The following is an 11979-nucleotide window of genomic DNA, read 5'->3' on the forward strand; positions in this document are numbered from 1 at the left end:
TATATATACACACACACACACACCCTTACAATATACTATAATGGAATCACAAAAAAATAAACTCCTCACTAGACCTTGTTTAAAAGCTATAAGGACTGGGAACAGCAGTTAGCGTAATGGCTATGTCACTGGATTCCCACGTAGTCGACCACAGTTCGAGTCCCAGACCCAGTGGCTTAAACTCATGCCAGGCGCGTGTGTGTGCATGGCCAAGATCCCGAGAGGAGAATGGAGGAGAAGGGATTACAGCATGACCATCCCCCCTGGGGGATGATTTCTTGCTTTCTGTCTCTCCGTCTGTCTGTCTTTCTGGCAAGCACATGCACCCTATAGCAATAACCTCTCAATAAAAAAAAAAAAAAGGATATTTTGTGAATCAACAAAATGTGAGGATGAAAAGAAATGTAAAACAACTGTCAATACCTGAGACAATGTTTGAGGAGGGTTTGAGGAGGGTGAGAAATGGCAGAGGGTGATAATAAATAAGGAATACATATATGAAACAAGAAATGGAAAATTCTTTGTTGATGATAACTTCCATGATTAAGCCACTATACAGTGTATTCTAGATGGAAAATCACATTTTGTATGCTGAGATGATGTTCAGTGAGTAAACGTAAAATAAATACAAGGTTTTTTTTTTTAGCAAACTCAATAAAATTGGCATAGACAGGACATTTTTCAACAAAATAGTAGCCATATATAAGAAATCTATAACAAACATCATGTTGAATGGGAAAAAGCTGAAAACTTTTACACTAAAAACTAACAGTGCAAGGCTACACAATTTTCCCATGCATGCTTAAAATTTTAAAAATTTATTTAATATATTCAACCACTATTCATCATACAGTTTGTTAAGTGAATTTACTCACCATGACTACACTTCACACAAGTACAGTTGGAGATAGTATATACCCTGTCAACAAGAGATAATCATATAATTCTGTTTCCCATAAATACCTTGACTTACTATTTTTTTCTTGATTTCTTACTCACACACTCCCCCTTTTTTTACCCTCTTTCCACAATCTCTCCAGTATCTATAACCATTTTCCATGCTTCTATATCCTCTCATCTTTCAGCTTCCACCATAGAGTACAGACATTCAGTAAATATTAAGTGGAGATATACAATGTCCCTTCTTCATAGCCTGGCTTGCTTTACTCAGCAGTAAATCTTCCATATTTGTTCATTTTCTATCAAAAACCAGGGTCTTGTTTTTTTTTTATGGCTGAGTAGAATTCCATAGAGTATATGTGTCACACTTTTTCAATCCATTTATCTGTTTGTAGACATTTGGGTGGGTTCCACGTTTTAGCAATTGTGGATTATGCTGCAATAAACAGAGATGTGCAAGAACTTTTCTGACTGTGTATTCTCCTATCCTTTGGGATACCCAAGAGTGGAGTTGCTGGATCATATGTACTTCTATTTATAGATCTTTTAGGAATCTCCATGTTGTTTTCCACAGTGGCTGGGCTGATTTATATTTCCAACAAGAGTGTAGGAGAGTTTTCCTTTCACCATAGCCATACCGGTACTTATCATATATTTTTTTTAATTATTAATCATTCTGACCAGGGTTAGGTGGTATCTAATTGTGTTTTTTATCTGTATCTTACTTGTGATGAGGGATGTTGAAGATTTTTTCATATGTTTTTTTGTTGTTAGTATGTCTTCCTTAGAGAGTTGTTTGTTCAGTTTATTTTCCAATCTTTTAATTGGGTTGATCATTTTTTTCTTGTATAAGCCTCTGGAGCTTCCTGTGTATTCTGGTTATGAGCCCTTATCTGAGGTATAGCTTTAAAAAGTATTCTCCTATTTTGAAGGTGGTTGATTCACACTAATTACTGTCTTTTGCTGTGCAGAAACTTCTTGATCTGATGGAACCCCACTTGTCTATTTTGAGGATTATTGTTTGTGCTTCAGAGGTTTTTTTTTTTTTAAGAGTTTTATGATATAGGATGCATGTGCTCGTTGGAAAGACAGACAGAGACAGAGAGACAGAAAGTGAGAAATCATCCCCCAGGGGCGATGACCACACTGCAATCCCTTCTCCTCCATTCTCCTTTCAGGATCTTGTGGGCACACGCACACACACCCAGCCTGAAGTTAAGCCAATGGGTCCAGGACTCGAACCGCATTCAACTACATAGGAGTCCAGCACCATAGCCATTACTTCAACTGCTGGTCCCTCGAGAGCATTATTTAAGACGACTTTGCCTACACTGATGTCTCCTATTCCACTCTTCTTGTGCAGCATGTCTTTGGCAATCCAGAATCTTTTATAATCCCAGACAAAATTTATGACAGTCTTTCTAAATCTTTGAAAAAAAAAGTCTCTGGTAATTTAATTAGTATTTCATTAATATGTAGATTAATCTGGGTAGAATTGCCAATGATTTATAATCTTTTATATGTTGTTGGATAGAATTTGCATTTCTTATTGAGAATTTTTACGTTTATATTCATCAGAGATATTGGTCTCTAGTTTTCCTTCCTTGTCATGTCCTTGACTGTTTTAGGAATAAGAGTGATGAAGGCTTAATAGAGTTAATTTAGGAGAATTTTATCCTTTTGGATCTTTAGAAATGACTTGAGTAGGGCACCAGCAGTTGACATAATGACTATGTCACTGGACTCCCATGTAGTTGACAGTGGTTCAAGTCTCGGACCCCAGCAGTTGACATAATGACTATGTCGCTGGATTCCCAGTAGTTGACTGTGGTCTGAATCTCGAACCCGGTAGCTTAAACTTACACTGGGAGCATGTGTGTGTTTGTCTGTGTGTGCCCAAGATCCCGAGAGGGAAATAGAGGAGGAGAAGGGATTGTGGTATGGCCATCCCCCGGGCAATGATTTCTTGCTTTCTGTTTCTCTGTTTTTCTGTCTTTCTTGCGTATGCACATGCCCTATAGCAAAAATCCCTATAAATGAATGAATGAATGACTTGAGTAGAATTGGGGTTAATCCTTCTTTAAAAGTTTTATAAAATTCAGTGGTGAGTCCATCTGTACCTGGACTTTTTTTGTTGGAAAGCTATTTATTACTGATTCTTTTTCTTTATCTTATTGATTATTATGGGTCTTTTCCAGCTTTCTGTGTCCTTCTTACACAGTCTTGGTAAATTATATGTGTCCAGGAGTTTGAACCTCTTATCCAGTTTTTCTTGCTTGTTGGCATATAGTCGCTCATAGTATCCTCTAATGATGTTTTTATTTCTATTATTTCTGTTGTTATATTGCTTGCTTCATTGTAAATTTGATTTATCTAGTTCCTATCTCTCCATAAACATTACAATCAGAAAAAAATAAGTTTGGGGAAGGGGCAGAATTGGGGGGGGTGGGAGGGGAAACGGGTAAAAACGGTCAAATCACAATAGGAATTTTTCAAAATAGGTTATTCCGCTTAGTCATCTTCTTCTCCCTCATCTTCAGGTTCTCGTTTTCTCTTCTGACTCCTTTCTTCTTCCGCAAGATCTTCATCTTATTCATCATCTACTTCCCCAGCATTATAACCTCCTTCATCCTCCTCCTCTCCACTCACGTCCTTCTCTTCACTTTCCTCCTTGTCCTCCTCGTCCGAGTCGGGGGCCTCCTTGTCAAAGCGGTCGATGTACGTGAGCTGGGGGAGCAGCTTGAACACGTTTTCTCTGCAGTAGTTCATGTTGGTCACCTCGCAGTTGAAAAGTCTAAGCTCTTGAGGTTTTCTAACTTTTTCAGAGACTCTTCTGTGCTGAGGTCTCAAATATTGTTGCCACTTAAATTTAGATGCGTGAGGTTCCTACACTTTTCTGCCAATACTTCCAGGTCCCCTGAGATTCTGTTATCACTTAGTTCAAGCTTAAGTTTGTTTAACTTTGGTAAATTTGAGACTGAGGTGAGGTCTACGTTGATTGTACTTAACCATTCCAGCTCTTCAAATTCATCTGTGAGGCCATCGATTTTGCCTTCATTCGACCGACAGTTGTCCAGGACAAGCTCTTTCACATCAGAGGGCATCCTGTTCCGCAGCTCTAAATGAATCCGTTTGTCCATGTCCATCTCTCGCACTCTCTCGCTGCAGAGGCTCCCGGGCTGGCAGAATTCAATCAATAAACCCCGAACCCCAGCCGGGCTGTTAGGACTTCCAAGGCTCAACCAGCTCCGCTCAATCTTTGAGCCCCCAGCACCGGCAGCACACACTAAGATGATCCCTATCTCTCTTCTTAATTAGTCTAGCTAATGTTGTGTTGAGTTTATCTTTTCAAAGAACTGTTTTTTAAATTTATTTGCTATATAGTTTGCTTTTTGTTTCATTTATTTCTGCTTCAATCTTTATTATTTCTTTTCTCCTGATATTTTTTGGATTTTTTTTCTGTTGCTTTTCCAGTTCTCTAAGGCATGATCTTTAGTTGTTCATTTGCCAACTTTCCATCTTTTTCTTACATGCACCAAGGTGTCTCATAGAGTATGGAAACTCGTACACATTATCATTGATTTCCATGAATCTTGTGATTTTGGTCTTAATTTCTTCAGTAATTGTGAAATCATTCAGGAGTGGGTTATTTAGATTCCATATTATTGTGCATTTTTATGTTTTTTTTAATTAATATCATATTTAATTCCACCATGGTCATAAAAGATGCTGGATATTGTTTCTATGCCTCTGAATCTATAAAGCTTGTTTTGTGACCTATCATGTGGTCAATCTTTGTAAAGATTTTATGTGTGTATAGGAGAAAAGTATATTTCACGATTTTGGGGTGGAAGATTCCATATTATTGTGCATTTTTATGTTTTTTTTAATTAATATCATATTTAATTCCACCATGGTCATAAAAGATGCTGGATATTGTTTCTATGCCTCTGAATCTATAAAGCTTGTTTTGTGACCTATCATGTGGTCAATCTTTGTAAAGATTTTATGTGTGTATAGGAGAAAAGTATATTTCACGATTTTGGGGTGGAAGGTTCTATAGACATCTGTTAAGTCCATTTGATTTATGGTATTGCTTAAATCCAGTATCTTTTTTTTTATCTTTTGTCTAGACTATCTGTCCAATGGAGATAGGGGTTTGTTGATATCCTCAATTAGTGTGTGGCAGTCTAGCTCTCCTTTTAGATCTAACAGACTTTCCTTCACATATTTGAGTGCTCCTGAGTTGGGTGCATAGATATTTAGAAGCATTATATCTTCTTGTTGAATTAGACCTTTTACTACTATATTATGCCCTTTATTCTCTTCTTACAGTTTTTGTTTTAAAGTTTATTTTGTCTAAAATTAGAATCCTGACTCCAGATTTTTTATGATTCCCATTTGCATGGAATACCTTATTCCAGTCCTTCACTTTAGTCTATGTATGTCTGTATCCATGAGATATATTTCTTATGGGCAACAGATAGAAGGTTTATGTTTTAAAATCAATTAAGCCACCTATCTTTTGATTGGAGAATTTGTTCCATTAATATTCAACATTATTATTTATACTTCTGGATACGCCCCAACCATTAAGTTGGCCATTTTCTTGGTTGTTTTTTATTCTCTTAGCTCTTTTTGTCTCTTTTTTAGTTTTCTAAGTACAACGCTCTCTTCAGAATTTCTTGAAGAGCTGGTCTGATGTTGGTAAATTCTTTCAGGTTTTGTTTGTAAATATTTTTATTTTTTTCCATATGTCAGATAATTTTGCTGGGTAATCTTGATTGAAATTATTTCTCCCTTAACACTTTCAGTATATCTTCGCATCTTTCCTTGGTTGCATTGTTTTCATTGAAAGGTCCGATGTCAGCCTGATGGGATAACCTCTGTAAGTCACTTAACATTTCTCTCTTACCAATTTTAGCATCTTGTCTTTAACTGTGGTTTTTGCAGTCTGACTTACCTTTTGCTGCAAATTTCTTTTGTGCCAATGTGGTCCCGAGAGGAGGAGTTTTTTCATTATTATTTATTATGTTTATACATTCAGTCTTTATACAACATTTAATTTGTAAAGATGTGCCATGGAGAGGATCTTCTTGGTCGATTCTATTTTGGGTCCTTTATATTTCTTGAGTCTGGATGTTTGAGTGCCTCTCTAGACTTGTGAAATTTTCTTCCAGGATTTCATGAAATATATTTTACATGGCCTTATTAGTTTCTTCACATTCTGGGATACCAATTATTTGGATGTTAGGGCATCTAATGGAATTTAGCATTTCTCATATGTTATCATTGTGTTATTTCGTTATTTTCTCTATCTTTTTTTTTTTTTTTTTGTTAGAGGTTCTCTCTTCTACATCTAAGATTAGAACTTCTATATGGTCTAACTGACTTTTTTTGAGGGGGAAAGGATTTTGCTATAGGGTGCATGCACTCGCTAGAAAGACAGAGAGATAGAAAGCAAGAAATCACCCTCCAGTGGAGATGGCATGCCACAATCCCTTCTCTATTCTCCTCTCAGGATCTTGGGCATGCACACACATGTGCCCAGCATGAATTTATACCATGAGGTCCATGACTTTGAACCACAGTTGAATACATGGGAGTTCAGTGATATAGCCATTACGCTAAATGCTGGTCCCCTTCTAATTGACTTTTAATACTTCCAAAAGAGGTTTTGATTTCCTGTATTACATTTTTCATCTATAACAGTTCTGTTTGATTTTTTTTTAATCTAGTACATTTTTTTCTTTCAAATAATGGAAGGACTTCCTCATCTTCAGGAATTCGTTGTTTCTTTTCTGTTCTCTTATAGAGTTTTATCACCGTAAGTGTTCTTAATTCTCTTCCTGACATTTCAGTAACTTCGTCTTTTTTGTTCAAGAGATGGAGGCTAGTTACTGTGTTTTTTGATGGAGACGTATTTCCTGGTTTTCCCATACTTGATGCTCTTGTGCGACTTTTAGTCATTTAGTGATGTATTCACTATTGATAAATCTTTGTAGAATATTTCTGCATCTATGAATAGTTACTTACCTTTTGCTGCAAATTTCTTCTGTGCCAATGTGGTCCCGAGAGGAGGAGTTTTTTCATTATTATTTATTATGTTTATACATTCAGTCTTTATACAACATTTAATTTGTAAAGAGGTTTTACCCAACATGATATATGCCACACAGCACACAAGTTGAGACAACTGTACATGACTTCACCAACAGGCAAAAACTGTGTAAAACAGATTAAAAAAAATTGTCGAGACCAGCAGTTAGCGTAATGGCTATGTTGCTGGACTCTCACGTAGTCGACCACGGTTCGAGTCCCGGACCCGGTGGCTTAAACTCACGCCAGGCACGTGTGCGTGCGTGCCCAAGATCCCGAGAGGAGAATGGAGGAGAAGGGATTGTGGCATGGCCATCCCCCGGAGGGGTGATTTCTTGCTTTCTGTCTCTATGTCTCTCTCTGTCTGTCTGGCGAGCGCACGCGCCCTATAGCAAAAACCTCTCCAAAAAAGAAAAATTGTCTTACTTTTCCATATATTCCCAAATTTCCCTTCCCTTCACTCTTCCCCTCTCCCACTCTCCTACTACCTTGTCCCCTGTGTCTATAACAATTTTTAATGCTTTTATTTCTCCCAGCCTTTCAGTCTCCACTGTAGAGTATAAACACTTGGTATATTTTAAGTGGAGACATACAATGTCTCTCTTTCATAGCCTAATTTCTTCACTCAACAATAGATCTTCCATGTTCATCCACTTTCTATTAAATGCCAGGGTCTTGTTGTTTTTTTTATGGCTGAATAGTAGTCCATGGAGTATATGTGCCACACTTTTTCAATCAATTCATCAGTTTGTGGAGATTTGGGTTGGTCCCATGTCTTAGCAATAATGAATAATGCCACAATAAATAGAACAGTGCAAGTGTTTTTCTAACTGAATGTTCTCTTACCCTTTGGGTATATACCCAGGAGTGGAATTGCTGGATCATATGGTAATTCTATTTGAAGGTCCTTGAGGAGCCTCCATATTGTTCTCCACAGTAGCTGGACCAATTTACATTCCTACCAACAATGTGTGAGAGTTTCTCTTTCACTACATTCCCACCAGCACTAATCATGTTTTTTTGTTTTGTTTTGTTTTTACTTCTGACTGGAGTTAGGTGGTAACTCATCGTGGTTTTTATCTGTATCTCCCTTATGATGAGGAATGTTTTCATATGCTTTTCGGCTGTTTGGCTTTTTTTTAGAGAGTTGTTTATTAAGCTCATTTTCCCATCTTTCAGTTGGGTTAATTATTTTCTTCTGGGTAAGCTGCTTGAGTTTCCTGTGTATTCTGGTTATTAGCCTCTATCTGTTTTCTATTCAGATTTCTGAAGGGCATTTTCTCCTTTTTGCTTGTGGTTTCATGGTCTTTCAGGATTCCTCTGAGCTTCACAGTGCCTGAAGGGCATTTTCTCCTTTTTGCTTGTGGTTTCATGGTGGTTCAGGATTCCTCTGAGCTTCACAGTGCTAAGATCTTTGCAAACTATAACTCTACACTCGTGTATTCCCTCTGGGGAGTGGAGTCTGAAAGAAAATGACAGTGTAAGGGGGAAGAAAAAAAGAAAAGAAAAGAGGAACAAAAAGTCACATGCTTCACTTCCACTGCATGCATTTCAGCAGTGAGTTGCCATGGAGATGGACTCTGCTTGAGAGGTCTGCAACTGCCCTGTCTTATGGGAGGAAGAGAAGAAAAAAATTAGACAAAGAAAGAAGGGGGAAAAAAAAACTCCTATATTTCTGACTCAGATAATGGGTGTGGGCTCTGAGATTTAAAGCTTGGGCTGGGACCGGGGGTGAGATTGAACCCTACCTCAGGTTTTCTGACTGATCAGAGGACTGCATATCGAGACAGACTCTGCTTGAGAGGTCTGCACCTATTGCCTGTTCTATGAGGGGAAGAGAAGTGAAAAATTGGCAAAACAATGAAGGGAAAAAAACTTCCTAACTTTCTGGCTCAGGGAAGGCAGATAGATAGACTGTGAAGTTTGGAGCTGGAGCTGGGGCTGAGATTCAGTCCTGCCTCAGGTTCCCTGACTGGGCAGGAGGTTGTAGATGGAGATGGACTCTGTTTGAGAGACCTGCAACTTTCCTGTCCTTTCTGGTTCAGAGAAGAGGAGTGGGCTCTGAAATTTGAAAATGGGGTTGGGGCTAAGTCTGAGGTCAGGACTGAGATTCAGTCCTGCCTCTGGTTCCCTCGGTGTTTTCCTCTATTTTGCTATTACTGTATTTTTAAAAATATAAAACAAGAAAAGTGCAAGCCGTTAAAGATGCCATCTCCCTCTGAAGCCTCCTATCCTGCCAGAGACCAGAATGCAGAACTAAGCTAGCCCCAGACTTCTAAACCTCACCTTGCAGTTTTGGAGATAGAAGGTAGGTGGAGATTTTAATCTTTTTTGCTAACTTTTTGTTGTTCTCTCCTACCTTCCTCTCCCCCCCCCACCTCACATACACAGGAAACAGAACTTTCAGGCCTCTTAAATAAACTTATCCATTTAATGCCTCCTGTCCAGCCAGGGAACAGAAGGCAAGGCTAAGAACCAACCCTCCAAACTTCCTCTTTCAGTTTCAGAGCTAGAAGGATATAGAAGTTGAAGTTGAAAATCTCTTAAGTAGATATCTCCATCTGAATCTCCCTGCCTATCTTAGAACCAGAAGGCAGACTAAGCCAGCCCAATCTCTCCAAACCTCACCTTGCAATTTTAGAGCTAGAAGGTATGCAGTTTTAAAATTATTTTTCTTCAAGTTTTAAAAATAACCTTGTGCCACACTTTTTCAATCAATTCATCAGTTTGTGGAGATTTGGGTTGGTCCCATGTCTTAGCAATAATGAATAATGCCACAATAAATAGAACAGTGCAAGTGTTTTTCTAACTGAATGTTCTCTTACCCTTTGGGTATATACCCAGGAGTGGAATTGCTGGATCATATGGTAATTCTATTTGAAGGTCCTTGAGGAGCCTCCATATTGTTCTCCACAGTAGCTGGACCAATTTACATTCCTACCAACAATGTGTGAGAGTTTCTCTTTCACTACATTCCCACCAGCACTAATCATGTTTTTTTGTTTTGTTTTGTTTTTACTTCTGACTGGAGTTAGGTGGTAACTCATCGTGGTTTTTATCTGTATCTCCCTTATGATGAGGAATGTTTTCATATGCTTTTCGGCTGTTTGGCTTTTTTTTAGAGAGTTGTTTATTAAGCTCATTTTCCCATCTTTCAGTTGGGTTAATTATTTTCTTCTGGGTAAGCTGCTTGAGTTTCCTGTGTATTCTGGTTATTAGCCTCTATCTGTTTTCTATTCAGATTTCTGAAGGGCATTTTCTCCTTTTTGCTTGTGGTTTCATGGTGGTTCAGGATTCCTCTGAGCTTCACAGTGCTAAGATCTTTGCAAACTATAACTCTACACTCGTGTATTCCCTCTGGGGAGTGGAGTCTGAAAGAAAATGACAGTGTAAGGGGGAAGAAAAAAAGAAAAGAAAAGAGGAACAAAAAGTCACATGCTTCACTTCCACTGCATGCATTTCAGCAGTGAGTTGCCATGGAGATGGACTCTGCTTGAGAGGTCTGCAACTGCCCTGTCTTATGGGAGGAAGAGAAGAAAAAAATTAGACAAAGAAAGAAGGGGGAAAAAAAAACTCCTATATTTCTGACTCAGATAATGGGTGTGGGCTCTGAGATTTAAAGCTTGGGCTGGGACCGGGGGTGAGATTGAACCCTACCTCAGGTTTTCTGACTGATCAGAGGACTGCATATCGAGACAGACTCTGCTTGAGAGGTCTGCACCTATTGCCTGTTCTATGAGGGGAAGAGAAGTGAAAAATTGGCAAAACAATGAAGGGAAAAAAACTTCCTAACTTTCTGGCTCAGGGAAGGCAGATAGATAGACTGTGAAGTTTGGAGCTGGAGCTGGGGCTGAGATTCAGTCCTGCCTCAGGTTCCCTGACTGGGCAGGAGGTTGTAGATGGAGATGGACTCTGTTTGAGAGACCTGCAACTTTCCTGTCCTTTCTGGTTCAGAGAAGAGGAGTGGGCTCTGAAATTTGAAAATGGGGTTGGGGCTAAGTCTGAGGTCAGGACTGAGATTCAGTCCTGCCTCTGGTTCCCTCGGTGTTTTCCTCTATTTTGCTATTACTGTATTTTTAAAAATATAAAACAAGAAAAGTGCAAGCCGTTAAAGATGCCATCTCCCTCTGAGGCCTCCTATCCTGCCAGAGACCAGAATGCAGAACTAAGCTAGCCCCAGACTTCTAAACCTCACCTTGCAGTTTTGGAGATAGAAGGTAGGTGGAGATTTTAATCTTTTTTGCTAACTTTTTGTTGTTCTCTCCTACCTTCCTCTCCCCCCCCCACCTCACATACACAGGAAACAGAACTTTCAGGCCTCTTAAATAAACTTATCCATTTATTGCCTCCTGTCCAGCCAGGGAACAGAAGGCAAGGCTAAGAACCAACCCTCCAAACTTCCTCTTTCAGTTTCAGAGCTAGAAGGATATAGAAGTTGAAGTTGAAAATCTCTTAAGTAGATATCTCCATCTGAATCTCCCTGCCTATCTTAGAACCAGAAGGCAGACTAAGCCAGCCCAATCTCTCCAACTCTCACCTTGCAATTTTAGATTTAGAAGGTATGCAGTTTTAAAATTATTTTTCTTCAAGTTTTAAAAATAACCTTTATTTTTTAAAGTTAATACATAAATTATAGAAAATGAAAGACATGAGAAGCAAAGAACAAAGTCATCCACAGTCACAAACATCTTACAGTGGAATGTGTTCTTATAATTCCTGTTTGTATACACAACATACAATTCTATGTGACTGGGATCATACAGTATAGTATACATCATGCTCTTTCACACATCATGGATGTTTACCAATTCAAAGTCCCAATGCTCTATTTTGATAACTAAGAATACACTATACCAACTAGCCTGTTAAAGAAAAAAAAATAAGAAAGAAAAGTAATCTTTATTGGAGGATGGTCAAAAATTTCCTAGAAGACATAAGTGGCAATAGGCTTCTAGATAAAAGTATTGGCAGTTAGGACTT

The 11979-nt window shown here is 38.5% G+C and overlaps 1 pseudogene; it reads right to left on the reverse strand.

Moving 5' to 3' along the window:
* Window positions 1-3346: 3346 nt before the first annotated feature.
* LOC102486549 (acidic leucine-rich nuclear phosphoprotein 32 family member A pseudogene) lies at window positions 3347-4105 on the reverse strand (annotated as a pseudogene).
* Between the last annotated feature and the right edge of the window lie 7874 nt (window positions 4106-11979).

The sequence above is a fragment of the Tupaia chinensis genome, unplaced genomic scaffold (genome assembly GCF_000334495.1).
Source record: "Tupaia chinensis unplaced genomic scaffold, TupChi_1.0 Scaffold000160_1, whole genome shotgun sequence".
Lineage (NCBI taxonomy): Eukaryota > Metazoa > Chordata > Mammalia > Scandentia > Tupaiidae > Tupaia > Tupaia belangeri.